At 48.7% G+C, this 20260-nt stretch overlaps 1 protein-coding gene across 1 annotated transcript in view; it reads left to right on the top strand.

Annotated features, from left to right (window-relative positions):
- LOC144755671 (chromodomain-helicase-DNA-binding protein 8-like) overlaps positions 1-20260 on the top strand; it is a 1307007-nt gene that overhangs the window by 1029864 nt on the left and 256883 nt on the right.

Genomic DNA, 20260 nt, shown 5'->3' with positions numbered 1-20260 from the left:
GTTAATCCTTTTTGACATTGTTGTGAACTGTTAAAAGGCATGCCCAGACGCTGTGCCTGGACATCCCCAGATAAAGGAGTTGTCTTCATACATGAATATATCTGCAGGATGATTCCTCAGCCCGTGAAGCTAGCGACCGCATCCATTGACTCAAACTCTGATTGCTTAGCATGTAAGCTGCTTCTATTCCATGTTGACACCATTCTGTAAATTTCTTTTGTTTCATCAGGCTGTGGAGTGGTAACTGCAGATGCCATTTCCTACATCACATGAAGTAAATGATGTAATCCTTGTTGAGCAGTAATTTTTAAGGGTTGTACTCCCCCAAAGAACACATTTACTCAGCTGATCTAAATGATTAGACTACCTACCTGGTGATTTTGTGGATAAAGCAGCTCCAAAGATTGCACCACCAATCTTTTCGAAGTAGGATAAGCACTGAGATAGCCTGGTCTGATGGATGGTTCGTTGTATATTTATATTTTCCTGAATGTTTTCTGAAGAGGGTAGCCATAGACTGGGATTTTTCCTGTCCAGAGATAACCTGGTCCAAAAGGCCTCAATAAATGGGATCCAACCATCATTGGTTTCTTTTCTTATCAAGAATTTCCAAAGAAGTCTTTGCCTCCGCAGTATTAATTGGGATTGACAAAGTGTTAACTGCTTTGCAGATTACTCGAAACAGAAGATGATTTGCGATCCTGCATGCCCGGTGGTTGTTCTAGAGGGGTGACGGCACTCTAAGGCAGTACGCAAATACTATAGGGTGAACTTAAGTGTAAGTGCGGTGAAAAAGGGTAGGGAAAACCACCCCTCTCCCTAAATTGTGGCAAACCACAGACCAACAACTCCAAGGTCCCCTGCACACGCTAGCGGTATATAGATTTAAGTTAGAATAGTAATGAGTGTTGGAAAGAAAAACACTGTGTTTGAGGCATATGAGCTGCAGATTACACACTGTGCATAGATGGCCACCTAGTGTTGGGCCCGGATGTTTGCAGTTTGTTTTGTTGTAGAAAAGTCTTTGAAAGTCACGGGATAGGTGACTCCTCCTTTGGATGATACTGCGCATGGGCATCGGCTCCATCCCCAGATTTTTTTTTCCGCCACCGGGCTCGGATGTGTTTCCAGCGCTACGTGTAGGAACCGATTTCCTTCGGCGCGCAATCCTCACCAACTTACCGAAAATATATTTCGAACGCTTTTCCAGTCGACGCTATTCTTCAACACCGAATACTTCGATTCCGGTCGTCATCGACGGCCTTCGGGCCTAACTAGGCCTCAACTCCAGCTCATGGAAAGAACACCATTCAAGAGCTGTCCTCGATGTCGGTCTAAGTTTCCCCAGACCGACCTTCATGACGTGTGTAACCTTTGCCTCTCCCCGGAGCACAAGGCCAAAGACTGTTCCTCTTGTGCCTCTTTCCGCTCCAAAAAGACTATCCGGGACCGAAGAGCGAGGAGAACAATGGCTCGATCTTCAACTTCCATTCCGGACAACATCTTTGAAGAAGGCGTCAACGTTTCAGAACACGACGTCGACAGCAATTCCGAGGCAGAAGACTCCGAAGTCGAGGACATCACTCCAGCGCAGCGGGTCGTAAGTAAGACCGTCAACCCCGACCCTTCCTCGACACACCCAAATCAGGCCCTGGTCACACCCTCACCCTCGGGCTCGGGTGCACACCGACACACTGCTTCTACTGCCCCACCTTCGGGCCCGGCTCAGAAGCCAATTAAGCCTTCAGGCGACTCAGGCTCGAGTCGGCCTTCACACGGTGCCGGCGCACCAGGAAGGCATTGGCAGTTCGGGCTGGACTGTTCCCATGAGGCACAGGGTCAGACTGATTTGTATATGGCGATGTCTGAACTGGGGTGGCAGAGTGGGCTAAAGAACGGTGATGGATTAAACCCAGATCTGTTGACTGGGTGTGAGTGTTTGATTGGTTCAGATGCTCCGTCCATCACCACCCCCTTTTGTACCGCTTTGGCCGCCATAAGTTGGCAGTGTATACTCAGACGTGAGTCCCTTGCTCACTTTGACACTGGATTCAAGCTAGCCTGGCTGAAGACGGCTGTAATGCCAGAAACCGGTCCTAGGAAGCTTGAGTCCGGTCCAGGGAAGGTATGGCTTGGCAGTTCGGGCTGGACTGTTCCCATGAGGCACAGTGTCAGACTGATTTGCATATGGCCATGTCTGAACTGGGGTGGCAGAGTGGGCTAAAGAACGGTGATGGATTAAACCCAGATCTGTTGACTGGGTGTGAGTGTTTGATTGGTTCAGATGCTCCGTCCATCACCACCCCCTTTTGTACCACATTTATTGGCACCGAAAAAGACAACTTCACCGGCTACTCCGACATCCAAACCATCGGTGCCAAAACATACCACTACTCTTTCGGCACCGAAACCCAAGTCGGAACCAAGCAAACCCGCTTCGGATTTTTAAAAAAACACCGGAACCGAAAAAGCCATCGGTTCCAAAAACAATACCGGAGCCGAAAAAATCCTCAGAACCGAAAAAAGCTTAGGAGCCGAAAAAGACAACTGCTTCTCCAGGTAAAGACATTGCCAAAAAACCAAACAAACCGCTTTGGTGCCAAAGCCTTCCTCCACACCAAAAGATCGACCTTCTACAGAGGACTTCCTTTATCCAAACCCTCCTCAAAAGACTCTAGCTAAAGATCCAATCACTGGACAGCTAATTTTGGCTTCAAAAAAGCGACCACTGGACACTCCAGCTCCGCATTCAAAGAAGGACATGGCTACCTCTCCTTTAAGACTGCCTTCCCCTTCTCTTTCACCTGTACCATCACCGCATCCTCCCATACCACAACATTCCCCAGCATCCTCTATCATACCAGACGATGACAACAGGGATGATAGCTGTGAGAAGTTGGCCTGGTATATGATGCTCACTAGTTCCAGTGATCACCTTGTATCAGTCCAAACAACCCTTATGGTGATTGGTTGTAAGTCAACCTTATAGACCAGCTATCCTAATGGTAGCATGGACAAAGCAGTCTTAGGCTAAACTCTTTTGGCATGTGAAGCCAGCTGTTTTACCACAATATAACCCCTTGAATACCAGATGAAAGGACACCACACAGGTTGTTATGAAAATAAACACTATATTTATTAATAACAACACCTCTGAACTCTTTATGAGGTGAGAGGGCTAAGCACAAGACAATCTCTTAAGAAAAATGCGACAAGTTGCACGAAATTACAATGGTGCCCTAGGGGCACGACAAACCATATACTAAGTAAGTGGAACGTGAAAGTCGATAGAAAGAATGGAGCTGTCCAGAGGCTGGAGGTTCGCTAGGACTACGCTATCTTCACCTTAGGTAAGTAATAGGAGGCCCACGGGGCGCGTGTGCAGAGTGTGAACTCAAGCGAGATGCGTAACAATGTCTATGGACAGTACAGTTCAAGTTAAAAGATGAGTACGGACAATCCTGACTAGTTAGGACTAAAACGACTGTGGAACTGGACACTAGGACAGTTAAACTACCCTTGAGCACCGAAATGCTCTCGTTACCTCACCCACGGGCTGCGGGTGCATAGGTGTCAAAGTATGTCGGGTTCTCGCGTTGAAGTCTATGGAGCCTGGAAGAAAAGATGCTGCAGGCGACCAGGAGGAAGATGTCCGGTGCGATCCAAGGGTGGATCGGTGAAGAAGAGGACCTGAAAGCAGAGGGGACAGTGTTCAAAGTCACTAGCCAGTGACCAGTAAGGAACCAGATGCTGTCGTCTCGATCAGGTGACGAGTGGACGCTTGTCTCTGCAGCCACGTGGACCAGGAGGTGTCTTCGACGACCAGGATGGAGGCACGAGCTGTCCCACGCAGGCTCTCGCTGTCGGCGGTGTTGGATCTGGATTCGGCGTCAACAGGCCTTGGCAAAGGCAACCCACGCGGTGAGTGGAAACGGCGTCTGGAGTGGACCAGGAGGGTCCAGGGTGCCCCTCTTTTGGAAGGGAGCAAGGGCCAGTCTGGAGCAACCAGACCAGCAGTGAAGATTTCAAGATTCGTCGTCTAGGAGGCCACTAGCCAGCCGGCAAGTGACCAGACAACACGTTGAGCAGCAAACAAGCAGAAGGGCCCCACGCAGATCTCGTGGAAGCTGGAGGGCTGATCTTCGGTGCAGGGGCTGCTCGGGGCTGGGGCTTCTCAATCCCAAAGCACTTGGTCGAGTTTACCTCGGGAGTCGTGCTGGAAGCGTAGTGCAGTTTCTTCCAAGATGGCCGGTCCCACGTGTCTCGTCGCACCCACGGGTCTCAGCTTTGCTGCAGATGTGAGTTGAGGTCGGAGAGGTCTGGGAATCCGGGTCTCGTCGGGCTCTGAAGTCTGGATCCTCGAGGGAAGACGACAAAGTGAAGCCGCTGAACGCTTGATGGTGCCTGCAGTTGCAGGGTGGACACTCCTTGCCCACAATGGAGATTCTTCAGTCTTCTGTGGAGCATGTGGGAAGTTGGCCTGATGTGCAGTGCTCACTATTCTAGTGATCACTATATATCAGTCCAAACAACCCTTATTGATGATTGGTTGTAAGTCAACCTTATAGACCAGCTATCCTAGTAGCATGGATACGAGCAGTCTAAGGCTAAGACTCTAGAGGGCGTGTTAAGCCAGCTGTTTTACCATCACATTACCCCTTGAACACCCAGTGAAAGGACACCACACAAGTGTTATGAAAATAAACAGTGTATTTATTAGAATCACCACAACCCTGTACTCTTTATGAGGACAGGGTGCTAGGCACACAACAAAACTCTTACGAAAATACTTAAGTTAGCACGTTATACACAAATGCCCGAGGGGCACGAAAAACCATATACTCTAAAAGTGGAATGCGAAATTACTAGCAGGTAAGTACAATACTAATAGGCTTTGGAATCGCTAGGACTTGACTATAGAATCGTTAGATTACTTCTAGGAGACCCAGGGGACTCGGGTGCAGAGTGTGCACTCTCACGCGGGATGCGGGACAAAGTCTATGATAGCTAGCAAAGTTAAAGTTAGTGTTCACGGGCGAACCCGACCTGGTAGGGAGAAAACGACAGTGGATCCTGACCCTTGGATAGTGAGGCTATGCTGGGGCACCGAAATGCCGAAGTTACCTAGCCCAGGGGCTGCAGCTGCATAGGTCTCAAAAGACGTCGGGAATCCTCGTTGCCGGACCAGGAGCCTGGAAGAAAGATGCTGGCAGGCGACCAGTGAAGATAGTTCGAGTTGATCCAAGCCTGGATCTGGAAGATGGATGACACCTGAAAGCAGAGGGGACCAAGTTCGTGACTACTAGCCAGTAGTCAGTGGGCACCAGGAGGGCACCGGATGGCAGTCACCTCGGCTAGGTGAGTGGGCGACGCTGGCTCTGCAGATCTCACGGACCAGGAGGCGTTGTCGGCGACCAGGATGGAGAGGCGAGCTGTCCCACGATGGATGGAGCTGTCGGCGTCGAAGAACCCAGGATTGGGCAACAAAGCCTTGGCTAATTCAAGCCCACGCGGTGGACTCAAAATGGCGTCTTGAGTGGACCAGGAGGGTCCGGGGTGCTCCTCTTCTGGGAGGGAGCAAGAGCCAGTCTGGAGCAACCAGACCAGCAGCAGTGATGGCGTCGTTCAGAAGGCCACAAGCCAGCGGGCTAGTAGCCAAACAACACGGTGAGCAGCAAAAAGCAGAAGGGCCCCACGCCGATCGTGGAGATGCTGGGGGGCTACTCTTCGGTGCTGGAGCTGCTCAGGGTTGGGGCTTCTCGGACCCCAAAGCACTCACCAGGAAATTACTCGGCGGGCTTGCTGTGCAGAAGTCGTGCAGTCTTGGCAATAGTCGGTCCCTTGAGGTCTCGTCGCACTCACGGTTCTCAGCTTGGCTGTAGAGGTGAGTAGAGGTCGGAGGTGCCAGGGAAGCCGGGTCTTGTCGAGCTGGGCAGTCGGATTCCGGAGGAAGGACTTACAGCAGACCGCAGTGTTCTTGCGTTGGTGCCTGCGGATGCAGGGTGACTACTCCTTAGTCACAAGGGAGAATCTTGAAGAAGGAAATCTTGAAGTCCTTTCGCAGAAAGTCGTGTCTTGATTCCAAAGATGATCTAATTTGGAAGGGGGCCTGCTCCTACCTTTATCTGGGAAAAGGGGGCTGGCACGCGACTAAGTCCTGCCCTATGGGTGGGACCAGGAGGGGGGTGGTTACACCCCTCTCCTTTGGCGGGCTTTCCCCAGGCCAGGGGCTGGAGTGCCCCTGTGTGAGAAGTTGGCCTGATGTGCAGTGTTCACTATTCTAGTGATCACTATATATCAGTCCAAACAACCCTTATTGATGATTGGTTGTAAGTCAACCTTATAGACCAGCTATCCTAGTAGCATGGATACGAGCAGTCTAAGGCTAAGACTCTAGAGGGCGTGTTAAGCCAGCTGTTTTACCATCACATTACCCCTTGAACACCCAGTGAAAGGACACCACACAAGTGTTATGAAAATAAACAGTGTATTTATTAGAATCACAACAACCCTGTACTCTTTATGAGGACAGGGTGCTAGGCACACAACAAAACTCTTACGAAAATACTTAAGTTAGCACGTTATACACAAATGCCCGAGGGGCACGAAAAACCATATACTTTAAAAGTGGAATGCGAAATTACTAGCAGGTAAGTACAGTACTAATAGACTTTGGACTCGCTAGGACTTGACTATAGAATCGTTAGATTACTTCTAGGAGACCTAGGGGACTCGGGTGCAGAGTGTGCACTCTCACGCGGGATGCGGGACAAAGTCTATGGGAGCTAGTAAAGGCAAAGTTAGTGTTCACGGGCGAACCCGACCTGGTAGGAAGAAAACGACAGTGGATCCTGACCCTAGGATAGTGAGGCTATGCTGGGACACCGAAGTGCCGAAGTTACCTAGCGCAGGGGCTGCAGCTGCATAGGTCTGAAAAGACGTCGGGAATCTCGTTGCCGGACCAGGAGCCTGGAAGAAGGAAGTTGCTGGCAGGCGACCAGTGAAGGAAAGTTCGATGGATCCAAGCCTGGATCAAGGAAGAAGAAAACCTGAAAGCAGAGGGGACCAAGTTCTTGAATCACTAGCCAGTGATTAAGTGGGCACCAGGATGGCACCGGGCGAAGTCACCTCGACTAGGTGAGTGGGCGACGCTGGCTCTGCAGATCTCACGGACCAGAAAGCGTTGTCGGCGACCAGGATGGAGAGGCGAGCTGTCCCACGATGGATGAAGCTGTCGGCGTCGAAGTTACCCAGGATTGGGCAACAAGCCTTGGCTAATTCAAGCCCACGCGGTGGACTCAAAATGGCGTCTTGAGTGGACCAGGAGGGTCCGGAGTGCTCCTCTTCTGGAAGGGAGCAAGGGCCAGTCTGGAGCAACCAGACTAGCAGCAGTGATGTCGTCGGGCGTCGTTCAGAAGGCCACAAGCCAGCGGGCTAGTAGCCAAACAACGCGGTGAGCAGCAAAAAGCAGAAGGGCCCCACGCAGATCGTGGCGATGCTGGGAGGCTGCACTTCGGTGCTGGAGCTGCTCAGGGTCGGGGCTTCTCGGACCCCAAAGCACTCACCAGGAAATTGCTAGGCGGGCTTGCTGTGCAGTCTTGAAGATGGCCGGTCCCTCGAGGTCTCGTCACACCCACGAATCTCAGCGTGACTGATGATGTAGGTAGAGGTCAGAGGTGCCAGGGAAGCCGGTTCTCGTCGAGCTGGGCAGTCTTGATCCGGAGGAGAGACGTGCAGCAGACCGCAGTGTTCTTAAGATGGTGCCTGCGGATGCAGGGTGACTACTCCTTAGTCACAAGGGAGAAATCTTAGGAAGAAGTCTTGAGTTCCTTTCGTGGAAAGTAGTTTCAGGATTCAAAGATGATCTGATTTGGAAGGGGGCCAGTTCCTACCTTTATCCTGTAAAAAGGGGCTGGCACGCGACTAAGTCCTGCCCTAGGGGTGGGACTAGGAGGGGGGTGGTTACACCCACTTCCTTGGCGGGCTTTTCCCCAGCACAGGGTCTGGAGTGACCCTGGAACTGGTTCCAGCCAGCCTATGCACAGTGAGCACCGGGGTGCCACGTGCAGTCACCTTCCTCTAAAGCCCTGCCTACCTACAATACACAAAACCCTGTCTGGGACGGTGCTGGCACCGCCCCTGGCAGGAAACCCTTTGTCCTTATCTCCTGCTCTGGGAGGACTCCCAGCAGCAGGAGGGCAGACTTGTGTCTCGGTGGCAGCATCCATTTTGTGGAGCTGAGGCTCTGTTTGACTTTAACCGGGGTTAGGGGTTACATACATGTCGTGTCCCTCTAGAAGGGTGGAATGCTAACCCCGTCGCCAGAATTGGCGAGGGGTTAGTATTCCAATTCGTATGACACCTTACTCGACATGTTTTGATAAAGCGATACCAGAGTTGGCATATAACCGCGAGGATTATAATGCACTTAAGAGTATATGGTATGCGATATCATGGAAACGGCCAAGGGATAGATCCCGAAAGCCGCAGACAGGCTCAGCTCATGCCAGAGCACCATCTCACACGATTCCAAGCACTCTGCCTTCAGGATTGTCAAGGCCTGCCATAGGAGTGACTGATAGGAGATCTGTGTGTCCATTTTAGGGTTAGATATAGGTATACTATATCTAAAGCAAAGGGTGACTACACCACCTTGCCCCAGCTGTCGTGCAGCCAGTTGTGTCAGATTTGGATGGCCAGCCAGGGGTGGCATAATACATGCTTCAGCCCCTGGTCGGCCCTGGGTACACCTATGCCCTGGGCACCTAAGGTACTCTGTACAGGGACTGATAAGGTGACTCAGTATCCAATTAGATATGTACCTAAGGTACATGGAATCCATTTTACAGAGAGAGCAGTAGGCCTGGGGTCCTGAATAGCAGGGCCCCAGGTCAACTAAGTCAGAAAACCAGCAAAACACCAGGCAAAAAGTTGGGGGCAACCATAGTCAGGGATCTACCTTCCTACACCCTGGAACTGGTTTCAGCCGGCCTATGCACAGTGAGGACCGGGGTGCCACTTGCAGTCACCTTCCTCTGTAGCCCTGCCTACCTGGAATACACAAAACCCTGTCTGGGACGGTGCTGGCACCGCCCCTGGCAGGAAACCCTTTGTCCTTGCCTCCTGCTCTGGGAGGACTCCCAGCAGCAGGAGGGCAGACTTGTGTCTCGGTGGCAGCATCCATTTTGTGGATGCTAAGGCTCTGTCTGACTTTAACCGGGGTTATAGGTTACATACATGTCGTGTCCCTCTAGAAAGGTGGAATGCTAACCCCGTCGCCAGAATTGGCGAGGGGTTAGTATTCCAATTCGTATGACACCTTACTCGACATGTTTTGATAAAGCGATACCAGAGTTGGCATATAACCGCGAGGATTATAATGCACTTAAGAGTATATGGTATGCGATATCATGGAAACGGCTAAGGGATAGATCCCGAAAGCCACAGACAGGCTCAGCTTATGCCAGAGCACTATCTCACACGATTCCAAGCACTCTGCCTTCAGGATTGTTAAGGCCTGCCATAGGAGTGACTGATAGGAGATCTGTGTGTCCATTTTAGGGTTAGATATAGGTATACTATATCTAAAGCAAGGGGTGATTACACCACCTTGCCCCAGCTGTCAAGCAGCCAGTTGTGTCAGATTTGATGGCCAGCCAGGGGTGGCATAATACATGCTGCAGCCCCTGGTAGGCCCTGGGTACACCTATGCCCTGGGTACCTAAGGTACACTGTACAGGGACTGATAAGGTGACTCAGTATCCAATTGGATATGTACCTAGGGTACATGGAATCCATTTTACAGAGAGAGCAGTAGGCCTGGGGTCCTGAATAGCAGGGCCCCAGGTCAACTAAGTCAGAAAACCAGCAAAACACCAGGCAAAAAGTTGGGGGCAACCATAGTCAGGGATCTACCTTCCTACAGAGCAGAACGCTGAAGTCCAGAGTTTCTTCTTGTAAAGTTGTTCAGGATAATCTAATATGGAATGGGACCAGCTCCTACCTTTATTCTCCTAAAGGGGGCTGCACTACTGACTAGGTCCCTCCCCTGGGTGGGACCAGGAAGGGGGGTGGCTACACCCCCTATCCTTTGTCCGGTTTCGCGCCAGAGCTGGGGCAGGGATGCCCCAGCAACTGGTTTGAACCGGTGTATGCACAGGACACCTTGTGTGCCCCAGGCATGTCTCATTCCTTTCAGGCCTCCCTACCTCAATACACAAAATCCTGTCTGGGGTGGTGCTAGCACCTCCCAAGGCAGGAAACCCCTTGTCCAGGCCTCCCTCGCTGGAAGGACTCCCAGCAGCAGTTCAGACTTGTGTCTGTGGTGGCAGCATCCATTTTGTGATGCCAAGGCTCGAGTTAACTTTAACCGGGGTTCACAGTTACATTCATGTCGTGCCCCTCTAGAAGGGTGGAATGCTACCCCTGTCGCCAGAATTGGCGAGGGGGTAGTATTCCAATTCGTATGACACCTTACTCGACATGGTTTGATAATGTTATACCAGAGTTAGCATTTAACCGCGAGGATTATAATGCACTTAAGAGTATATGGTATAGCGTTATCATGGAACAGCTATTAGGACTTGGTTCTACAAGCTGCAGACGGGCTTAGCTCATGCCAGAGCACCATCTCACTTAATTCCAAGCACTCTGCCTTCAGGATTGATAAGGCCTGCCATAGGAGTGACTGATAGGAATATATGTGTCTATTTTAGGGTTAGATATAGGTATACTATATCTACAGCAAAGGGTGATTACACCACCTTGCCCCAGCTGTCGTGCAGCCAGTTGTGTCAGTTTTAGATGGCCAGCCAGGGGTGGCATAATACATGCTTCAGGCCCTGGTAGGCCCTGGGTACACCTATGCCCTGGATACCTAAGGTACACTGTACAGGGACTGATAAGGTGACCCAGTACCAATTGGTAAATGCACCTACATGTTGTCAATTTAGAGAGAGAACAGCTAGGCTGTGGGTCTGATTAGCAGGCCCACAGCCAGGGAAAGTCGTAAACAAGAGAAGCAAAAAGCAAAAATCTGGGGTGACCATAGGATTGCAGACCCCACTCGCCTACAATAGCTCTGATGATATGGGGGGTAACATACCTGATCCAACTACTCCTACAGGATCACCTGACCCGTGAGATGATTATACCACCCCAGATGTCCCAAATGTTCCTCAGGATGACATATAACCCTTCAGGCCTTCCCCACCAGAAGACACTATGGGTTTCAATCAATTGATTCACAGAGCTGCACAATATCATGGGGTAGACATGCCTACAGACCCTGTAGATGAAGACTTCCTAATGGATACCTTTGATAATGCACAAAGGTCCTCATCCATTTTACCAATGCGTAAAGGAGTGATTAAGCATGCTCCTGAAGTCTTCAAGGACCCAGTCAGAACTCAGGTCATTAACCCCCGTATAGAGAGAAAAAATATAAAGCTGCCCCCTCAGACCCAGCATATATTAAAGGTCCAGTACCACTAGACTCACTTGTCATTTCAGATGCACACAAGAGAGCAAACTCACAAACATCAGGTGAAGCTCCACCACCAGATAAAGAGTCTAAGCTACTTGACGCATCAGGGAAAAGAACGGCGTCTCAAGTAGCAAACATGTGGCGTATTGACAGGCATTATTAGCCAGATACGACAGGGCACATTATGACAAATTAGAATCATTAATGAGGCACCTCCTGATAAGTACAAGGATAGAGCAAATGAGCTTATCCAAGAGGGGAAAAATATTACAAACATCTCCATTCGCTGTGCACTTGATGCAGCAGATAATGCCTCTAGGGCAGTTAACACGAGCGTTTTATTACGTAGGCATGCCTGGCTACGCATATCAGGGTTCAAACCTGAAGTACAAAGTGCCATTCTTAAACAACCCTTTGATGAGCAACACCTATTTGGACCTAACGTAGATGTATCACTTGAAAAAATGAAAAAGGATACAGATACCACCAAATCTATGGGAGCCCTGCAGTCGCAGGCTCCCAGACGTTCATTTCGTCGCTCATCCTATTGAGGTGCCACCAGGGGATACTCTTCAGACACCGCTTCTACCTCGTACAAAGCCCCTACACAGTCCACTTACAGCAAGGGCTACCAAAGGTTACCCAAAGGTTACAGGGGTAACATTAACAAAGGCAGAGGTAAAAATAACAACTCCCGCTCTGCCTCTACCCCTGCCCAATGACTCCCTTCACCTTCCCATTCCACTCCTGTCGGGGGAAGACTTTAACAATACCGGCCAGCCTGGGAAAACATCACATCAGACAGGTGGGTGCTCCAAATAATTTAATCAGGTTACTGTCTGGAACTAACATCCACCCCCCCCCCCAAACATACCACCCAAGCAGCGCCCAATGTCACAAGAACATTTAACACTGCTCAGACAGGAGGTAATATCCCTCCTGCAGAAAATTGCAATAGAAATAGTTCCAGAGCATCAGAAAAACAATGGCGTATACTCCCTATATTTCCTAATACCAAAGAAGGACCGGATCTCTAAGACCCATCCTAGACCTCAGACCTCTAAACATTTACATACAATCGGATCATTTTCATATGGTCACACTCCAACAAGTCCTTCCACTTCCGGTACCAAACGTCTTCCTTGTCACTCTAGATCTCAAGGACGCCTACTTCCATATTTCCATCCACACAGCGCACAGAAAATATCTCAGATTTGTGCTAGACGGGCAGCACTACCAGTTCAAAGTGCACCCATTCGGAGTCACAACAGCGCCATGGGTGTTTATCAAATGCCTAGCAGTAGTAGCAGCACACTTAAGAAGATAACATATTCATGTCTTCCCATATCTAGATGACTGGCTCATAAAAGCCAGCTCATACAGCCAGTGTGTACAACACACTCACGCTACTATTTAACTGCTTCACAACTTGGGATTCACAGTAAATCGCACCAAATCACATCTGCAACCCTCGCACATACAACAGTATCTCAGCGCTACAATAAACACCCAACTAACACTAGCTTATCCCTCTCCAGCCAGGATAACAAGTGTACAAACTCTCCTAACCAAATTCAAACCGCAACACTCGTTAACAGCTCGAGTGTTCATGCAGCTCAGAGGAATGATGGCATCTTGCATATTTGGCGTACCTCACGCAAGACTGCAAATGCGTCCACTTCAAGAGTGCCTAGCACACCAATGGAACCAGGCTCAAGGTCTATTAACAGACCTAGTGCTGGTAGACGATCGGACTCATCGTTCTCTGCAATGGTGGAACACCAAAAACCTTTCCAAAGGGCGACTGTTTCTAGAGCCAGTTCCTCAAATAGTCATGACAGCGGACGCATCGCTCTCCGTCTGGGGAGCTCATCTACTGCACCACACCATGCAAGGCAGGTGGACACCGCAACAAAAGCTACTCCACATCAACCACTTAGTTGCTCGCTGTGTTTCTAGCCCTAAAAGCATTTCAAACTCAAGTGTTAGGCAAAGCTGTCTTAGTCCGCACAGACAATATGACAGCCATGTACTACATAAACAAACAAGGCCGGACACACTCTCTGCAGCTCTGTGTTAGCACAGCATATATTGAGATGGGCTATTCCACTAAAGATCTTCCTCTTAGCCCAACACGTCCCAGGAGTACAAAACACTATGGCAGATCTGCTAAGTCGACAAACACAGCAGATCCACGAGTGGTAACTTCATCCACAAGTTCTTCATCCGTTCCTTCAAATGTGGGGACATCCTCAGACCTCTTTGCCACCCACGAAAATGCAAAATGCCCAAACTTTGCCACCAGATGCCCACACCCATTGTCCAAAGGCAATGCGATATGGATGAACTAGTCAAAACTATTTGCATACGCTTTTCCTCCTCTCCCACTACTTCCGTTAGTGGTACGCAAACTACAGCAACATTCCCAGACACTAATTCTAGTCGCTCCAACTTGGGCCAGACAACCGTGGTGCACCACGCTGTTGCAGATGTCTGTATTACCACACCAAAAACTAAACCTATCTCCACACCTATTAACAAAGAACCATGGATAGATCAGACACCCGGACCCAGCTCAGCTCAACCTAGCGATCTGGCTCCTGAGGTCATAGAGTTTGGTTACCTCAACCTTCCCCCAGAATGTATGAATGTTATCAAAGAAGCTAGACGCCCCACTACTAGAGCATGTTATGCTGCTAAGTGGAAACGGTTTGTCATATACTACCAAAACAACCAAATTAATCCTTTAGACATGTCTATTCAACACATCATAGGATATCTATTACACCTTCAAACGTGTAACTTAGCCTATACATCTATCAGGCTACACCTTGCTGCCTTTGCAGCATACTTACAAAATAGACAACATCTTTTTAGAGTACCAGCTATAAAAGCTTTCATGGAAGGACTCAAAAGTATAATTCCTCCCAGAACGCCACCTGCACCACTGTGAAACTTAAACATTGTTCTCACAAGATTAATGGGACCTCCCTTTGAACCATTACATAAATGTGAATTGCAATTCCTAACCTGGGAAGTAGCTTTCCTAGTAGCCATTACTTCTCTCAGAAGGGTTAGTGAACTACAAGCATTTACCATTCAAGAACCATTTCTGCAAATGCATCATAACAAAGTGGTTCTTCGTACTAATCCTAAATTCCTTCATAAAGTCATTTCACCATTCCATCTAAATCAATCAGTTGAGCTGCCCTTCTTTTTCTCGCAGCCTCAAACAGTCGCAGAAAGAGCTCTACACACCTTAGATGTCAAAATAGCATTACTGTACTATATCGAAAGGACACAAACTTTTCGTAAAACAAAACAACTTTTTGTGTCGGTTTTTCACCGCCACATAAAGGCAATCCCATATCAAAATCAGGGATCGCTAGGTGGATTGTTAAATGCATACAAATATGTTATCACAAAGCCAAACGTACATTAACAATTCCTCCAAAAGCCCATTCTACAAGGAAAATAGGGGCTTCAATGGCATTCTTAGGGAACATTCCCCTAGATGATATATGAAAAGCAGCTACATGGTCTACACCGCACACATTCACAAAGCATTACTGTGTAGATGTGCAAACTAAACAGCAAGCCACTGTGGGCCAGACTGTATTAAAAACTGTGTTTCAAACAACTGCAACAGATACTGGTGGTCGCCGCTAGATGTGGGTACTGCTATATAATCTATGCACAGTGTGTAATCTGCAGCTCTACATGCCAAGAACAGATGCATACTGGTAAGTAGCATTTTCCTTTCTCCACAGGAACCCACGTTGTGGTTTTTCCTCTGAAAAGTTCTGTTTACCTGCTATTTTGTATGAAACAAAAGTACTGGTGCTTTGAAAAGTAAATTGTCTTACTTACCTTTGTAATGTAGGACCCACAGTATTATATCTAAGCATGTCACTCCAAGTAGTCGATGTAACTAAATAGCAATGCAAAAGTAATCCAACGTTATTCCAAGGTATTTTGAACTGTTTGGAAAGCAAATACAAATCTGAAACGATTCCAATTTCAACTACAGCTTCATTTCTGTGTACAGCCTTGCCTTTGAAATATGTTACATACCTGTGCCAAGTTCTGCTTGCTTCTAGAAATAAAACATAAGTATACCTATTTAATATGTACCCAATTCGTCTGGATTCAGTTTCTGTGTGTTTACCATCACTTCTTGCTGGAGTGAATACAATTTAATGCTTAACACACCCTCTGATACGCCTAACTGCTCAACCATACTACCACAAAGAGAGCTGTTACATTATCTAATTTACCCTCTGCTATACCTCTGAGGATCCACTGGACTCTGTGCACACTATACCTTACTTTGGTAGAGTATATACAAAGCCAGCTTCCTACAGGGGGCTTCTCTAACTTGCCCTCTGAGTGCATTTTACATTAAATCCCACACCAGCATCAGTGAGAAACATTTGGTACTAACCTCCCCAGTTTTCAGTAAAGCCTTTCTGGGCAAACTCCCAGCCTTATGCTCAAAATGGCTTCACTGCACTTACAGTACCTGTGAATGGCACAGACACTATAAGGGCATATTGCTCATGCAGTTATGCCCTCACCGGTGGTATGGTGCACACCACCTTTAGGGCTGTAAGGCCTGCTAGAGGAGGTGACTTACCCATGCCAAAGGCAGAGTTGTTGGGCATGGCACCCGGGGATGTTGACTCTAAAGTTTAGTCTGCACCAAAACACACAGCCTGCAATGGCAGGGTGTGGGTGTTCCGGTGAGGGGACTCCGAGGGGACCCAGAGAGGGCCATCCTTCAGATGCCCTCTCTGGTCACCAGGCCCTTGGTATAAGGGGTACCTATTATCAGGGACTTGCATGTGGCCCAGACGTGTCCCAGTTGCGGAGACTAAGGTACAGTTTTGGGAAGGAGCAAAGACCCTCTAACTACCTAAAATAAAGATTTGCAAGGGGGTAGTGACGTCTTTTTGGTTGTGGCCATTTTGTCTATCTTTAGGATCGGGTTTAGAACACAAGATGTATTCCTGAGCACATTCTGCACTCACTGCATAGCCAAATACCAAAAGCTGTTTGCTGAAGACCTCAAGTTGTTTCTCAAAAATTCTCTGCTTGCGTGGGTTGATTCAAGCTTATTCTCCAGAGGATAACATTGGCTATAGTGCTCGTTGTTAAACTATTTTCTAGCATACAGTACTAATGTACTAGTACAGCGCTGTTTGTTATGTGGTTCTCAGGCAAAGAAGGTATGAGATACTTATTGTTTTTAATCCCAGTCTTTGGTTAGCTTGCAGACTCCTAATGCTCCTGCAACTAATCTCCTTTACTTTTCTAAAGTGAAAGGCTGTGCAGACCTTTAATATATTTACTTGGTATTTTGTGTTACACTGTTTCTAACCCTACACCACATCCGGGAGTAATCCTTGATTTCTTGAACCTAAAACCCGGAGGGGCATCAAGTGCTAATAGTGGTAATTGGTCATTTGATTTGAATACAATACCATCATGGCCCCAGGACACCACTGTGAGAAGTTGGCCTGATGTGCAGTGCTCACTATTCTAGTGATCACTATATATCAGTCCAAACAACCCTTATTGATGATTGGTTGTAAGTCAACCTTATAGACCAGCTATCCTAGTAGCATGGATACGAGCAGTCTAAGGCTAAGACTCTAGAGGGCGTGTTAAGCCAGCTGTTTTACCATCACATTACCCCTTGAACACCCAGTGAAAGGACACCACACAAGTGTTATGAAAATAAACAGTGTATTTATTAGAATCACAACAACCCTGTACTCTTTATGAGGACAGGGTGCTAGGCACACAACAAAACTCTTACGAAAATACTTAAGTTAGCACGTTATACACAAATGCCCGAGGGGCACGAAAAACCATATACTTTAAAAGTGGAATGCGAATTACTAGCAGGTAAGTAACAGTTCTAATAGGCTTTGGAATCGCTAGGACTTGACTAGGGAATCATTAGATTACTACTAGGAGACCTAGGGGACTCGGGTGCAGAGTGTGCACTCTCACGCGGGATGCGGGACAAAGTCTATGGAGGCTAGTAAAGGCAAAGTTAGTGTTCACGGGCGAACCCGACCTGGTAGGAAGAAAACGACAGTGGATCCTGACCCTAGGATAGTGAGGCTATGCTGGGACACCGAAGTGCCGAAGTTACCTAGCCCAGGGGCTGCAGCTGCATAGGTCTGAAAAGACGTCGGGGATCTCGTTGCCGGACCAGGAGCCTGGAAGGAAGAAGTTGCTGGCAGGCGACCAGTGAAGAAAAGTTCGATGGATCCAAGCCTGGATCAAGGAAGAAGGAAACCTGAAAGCAGAGGGGACCAAGTTCTTGAATCACTAGCCAGTGATTAAGTGGGCACCAGGATGGCACCGGGCGAAGTCACCGCAGTCAGGTGAGTGGGCGCTGCTGGGCTCTGCAGTCTCTCGGACCAGGAGGCGTTGTCGGCGACCAGGATGGAGGTGCGAGCTGTCCCACGAAGGTTCTTGCTGTCGACGTCGCTGGACCCAGGATTGGGCAACAAGTCTTGGCAAATGCAAGGCCCACGCGGTGGACCTAAAATGGCGTCTTGGGTGGACCAGGAGGGTCCAGGGTACTTCTCCGATGGAGGGAAGCAAGGGCCAGTCTGGAGCAACCAGACCAGCAGCAGAAATGTCGTCGGGCGTCGTCAGGAAGGCCACAAGCCAGCGGGCTAGTAGCCAAACAACGCGGTGAGCAGTAAAAAGCAGAAGGGCCCCACGCAGATCGTGGAGATGCTGGGGGGCTGCTCTTCGGTGCTGGAGCTGCTCAGGGTGGGGGCTTCTCGGACCCCAAAGCACTCACCAGGAATTCACTCGGCGGGCTTGCTGGAAAGAAGTCGTGCAGTCTTGAAGATGGCCGGTCCCTCGAGGTCTCGTCACACCCACGAATCTCAGCGTGACTGATGATGCAGGTAGAGGTCAGAGGTGCCAGGGAAGCCGGTTCTCGTCGAGCTGGGCAGTCGGATTCCGGAGGAAGGACTTGCAGCAGACCGCAGTGTTCTTAGATGGTGCCTGCGGATGCAGGGTGACTACTCCTTAGTCACAAGGGAGAAATCTTAGGAAGAAGTCTTGAGTTCCTTTCGCAGAAAGTAGTTTCAGGATTCAAAGATGATCTGATTTGGAAGGGGGCCAGTTCCTACCTTTATCCTGTAAAAGGGGGCTGGCACGCGACTAGGTCCTGCCCTATGGGTGGGACCAGGAGGGGGGTGGTTACACCCACTTCCTTGGCGGGCTTTCCCCAGGCCAGGGGCTGGAGTGCCCCTGGAACTGGTTTCAGCCGGCCTATGCACAGTGAGCACTGGGGTGCCACTTGCAGTCACCTTCCTCTAAAGCCCTGCCTACCTACAATACACAAAACCCTGTCTGGGACGGTGCTGGCACCGCCCCTGGCAGGAAACCCTTTGTCCTTATCTCCTGCTCTGGGAGGACTCCCAGCAGCAGGAGGGCAGACTTGTGTCTCGGTGGCAGCATCCATTTTGTGGATGCTAAGGCTCTGTCTGACTTTAACCGGGGTTAGGGGTTACATACATGTCGTGTCCCTCTAGAAGGGTGGAATGCTAACCCCGTCGCCAGAATTGGCGAGGGGTTAGTATTCCAATTCGTATGACACCTTACTCGACATGTTTTGATAAAGCGATACCAGAGTTGGCATATAACCGCGAGGATTATAATGCACTTAAGAGTATATGGTATGCGATATCATGGAAACGGCTAAGGGATGGATCCCGAAAGCCGCAGACAGGCTCAGCTCATGCCAGAGCACCATCTCACACGATTCCAAGCACTCTGCCTTCAGGATTGTTAAGGCCTGCCATAGGAGTGACTGATAGGAGATCTGTGTGTCCATTTTTAGGGTTAGATATAGGTATACTATATCTAAAGCAAAGGGTGATTACACCACCTTGCCCCAGCTGTCAAGCAGCCAGTTGTGTCAGATTTGGATGGCCAGCCAGGGGTGGCATAATACATGCTGCAGCCCTGGTAGGCCCTGGGTACACCTATGCCCTGGGTACCTAAGGTACACTGTACAGGGACTGATAAGGTGACTCAGTATCCAATTTAGATATGTACCTAAGGTACATGGAATCCATTTTACAGAGAGAGCAGTAGGCCTGGGGCCCTGAATAGCAGGGTCCCAGGTCAACTAAGTCAGAAAACCAGCAAAACACCAGGCAAAAAGTTGGGGGCAACCATAGTCAGGGCTCTACCTTCCTACAACCACTGACTGTAGAAAGTAACCACCTGTTACTAACCGTAACATCTGGCTGTCCTTGGGCCCCAGGGATATACCTTGAATTGCTCTATTATAAGTATAGAAATATTTGCACTTACCTCGGAAATGTTTCTTTAAAACAAATATCATTCTGCATTATGCTTAAAGTGTCTGTTCTGAAGAGGGAGTTAATCAGATTTGTTTTCCGGCCTGTCTATCAATTTTATTATGATTGTTTTCTTTCCATACGCCCTTTCCAAGGGATCTTTTTATTATCCCTTTCAGTGTTTTCTGTTGTTAAAGATCTCTGGCTAGAGAAGGAACCATTGCTTGTAATCTTAGTAAGGCTGTCTGCGATGGCTGGGTTCCGGGTTGCATACCTCATTTCTGTTTCACAGTCACAGTTTGTCAAGATGCCATCCAGATCTATTTACTGCATTTAACCTTTACAAATAGAAGAATGTCATATAGTTCGGAAAAACACTTTTCTTAAATGATAAAAATACATTCATTTTAAATAAACTTTAATCTATTGAATA

The sequence above is a fragment of the Lissotriton helveticus genome, chromosome 5_1 (assembly GCF_964261635.1).
Source record: "Lissotriton helveticus chromosome 5_1, aLisHel1.1, whole genome shotgun sequence".
NCBI lineage: Eukaryota > Metazoa > Chordata > Amphibia > Caudata > Salamandridae > Lissotriton > Lissotriton helveticus.
The sequence above is the reverse complement of the archived record's forward strand: the minus strand, read 5'-3'. Positions and strand labels throughout refer to the sequence as shown.